The 2,372-nt window shown below is 48.4% G+C and overlaps 1 pseudogene; it reads left to right on the top strand.

Moving 5' to 3' along the window:
• Positions 1–930: 930 nt before the first annotated feature.
• Positions 931–1,512, top strand: LOC131743731 (AP-3 complex subunit sigma-2 pseudogene; annotated as a pseudogene).
• The last annotated feature ends 860 nt before the right edge of the window (positions 1,513–2,372 follow it).

The following is a 2,372-nucleotide window of genomic DNA, read 5'->3' as shown; positions in this document are numbered from 1 at the left end:
TAGAGCACTCTACCAACCAACAGCAGAATATACATTATTTTCATGCATCCATGGAACATATGCCAAAATAAATATTTTCCTGGGCCATCAAACAAATCTTGACAAATGTAAAGGAATTGAAATCACATGGAGTGTCCTCTCTAACCACAATGGAATAACACTAGAAATCAAGAACAGGAAGAGATCGGGAGAATCCCCAAACACCTGGCAACTAAAACAGCACGCGTAAATAATCTGTTGGTCGAGGAAGAAGCCTTGAGACAAATAACAAATACATTGAACTTAGTGAAAATGAAAGCAAAACATCCAAAATTGTGGGATGCTGCTAAAGCAGTGCTTAGATGAAAATCTGTAGCCCTAAATGCTTACAGACAAAAAAGGAAAAGTCCCAAATCAATCATCGAAGCTCTCACTTCAAGAACTTAGAAGAGGAAGAGCAAAATAAACCCATAGTCGAGGAGAAAAAAAGGAGCAAAAATCAATAAAATTGAAAACAGACACACAATAGCAAAGTCAATGAAACGTAAGTTTTTATTTGAAAATATCAATAAAATAGACAAAACGCCAGCAAGATTGACAAATAAAAAGAGAGGAGAGAAATTTCTATTATCCGTTTGAAACAAAGGATCACATTACGGAGTCTGCATACATTGAAAGAATAAGAGAATACGCTGAGCAACCCTAGACACATAAATTTGACAATTTAGATGAAATAGATTAATTCCGTGAAAAGTACATAAACTACTCCAACTCATCCAATGAACAGCCCAATAATGACTAATGAAATTAAATGTATACACACACATATATATGTATACACACATATTAATAAAATAGAATAAAAACCCAGAAATAGTTCCATATAAGTATGGCCAGGTTGTAGTGGAAGGAGAGGCTGTCTAGAAGCAGCTGGTGGTGAAAGGAGTGTAGATGATTCAGGCAGTCCTGGTTTGCAATAAACGGGAAGCCGTGGCTTGTCTGCGTCTGCCAGCGTTTCCCAGGAGAAATTCAACAGCAGGTTATTCGAGAGACCTCCCATCTCGTTTTCAAACGGGAGGACAACATCTGTAACTTCTTGGGGGGTGGAAGTGTGATTGGTGGGTCTGACTACAAACTGATTTACTGGCATTATGCTACCCTCTACTTTGTACCTTGTGGGGATTCATCAGAGAGTGAACTTGGGATCTTGGACCTCATCCAGGATTTTGTGGAGACTCTGGACCAGTGTTTCGAAAATGTTTGTGAATTGGATTTGATCTTCCGTGTGGATAAAGTGCACTACACTCTTCAGGAGGTGGTGGTGGGTAGGATGGTGTTGGAAATAAACACGAATGAAATCGTGGCTCAGACTGAAGCCCAGAACAGGCTGAAGAAATCCAAGGGTGGTCTTTCAGCAGCACCCGCCCGGGGCCTGTCCACCGTGAAGAACGTCGGCCTGCTGGAGGTGCCTCGGATTATCAGCATTGGCGAGATCTCAACGTCAAGGTCCCCAACCTGTCGCAGTTTGTCTGAGGGTAGAAGACGGCCGAACTGAGTCCTGGGAACCAGCGAAGCCGAGCCAGTCCTGCAGCAAAACCCGATCTGCGCCCTAGAGGAGCCCAGCCTCGGGCCCTGGCCCCTGCTGTCCTGCAGCGGGAAGGAGTCCTGTGTCCACTGCCAGCCTGGGCTTGCTTCTCACACGTGCGGCCTTGCCCCTCTCTCCTACACGCGGCCACTGCAGACGTGAAGGGTCCTGGCTTCCTCAGTGGGGTGCAGGTGCCCCCTTTCTACCTGCCACGTGCAGCCACTCCCAGGGACTGCAGACTGTCGTGAGAACAGAACCTCCCCACGAGGCTGCTCTCCGACTAGAGTCTTCAACCTCAGCACCGCGAGGCTCCCTGGGGTCATGTAGCATTGACTTCCCTGGTGAGGTGCCGTAGCTCGAAAAGCGCTGACCCTCTAGATTTGGGGATGCGGTGAGTGGAAGACAAGGGCAGGATGTTATGAGGTCCAGAGTTGCCTCCTGGCTCTGCTAGAGTTGGCACACCCGGAATCCTTATGTACAGCCACGCTGTCTCCTCAGCCCCTCCGGAGGCACACACTCCCCCAGTGCCACAGTCCTGGCCCTGCTCTCCCAGGTGTCTATGTGCAGCACACAACCCGGGTCACGGGCCTGTCGTTTGCCTGCCCCCCACATTGCTGCCAACAGGGAGGGCACGGCCCACAGCCAGAGGGGTCCCCCCTCAAAGGGGAGGAGCCCCGTGTCTGCAGAAGACTCTTCCAGGTTTAAAATACATTCTCCTCCCGAGGAGTTGCTGCGTTACGGATGATGAGTCTTTGTCCAGAAAGCCCACTGCTGTCTACACCAGCTTCTGGAGCATGAGAGCCCGAGC

Source organism: Kogia breviceps, chromosome 17, assembly GCF_026419965.1.
Source record: "Kogia breviceps isolate mKogBre1 chromosome 17, mKogBre1 haplotype 1, whole genome shotgun sequence".
NCBI classification, from domain to species: Eukaryota; Metazoa; Chordata; class Mammalia; order Artiodactyla; family Physeteridae; genus Kogia; species Kogia breviceps.
The sequence above is the reverse complement of the archived record's forward strand: the minus strand, read 5'-3'. Positions and strand labels throughout refer to the sequence as shown.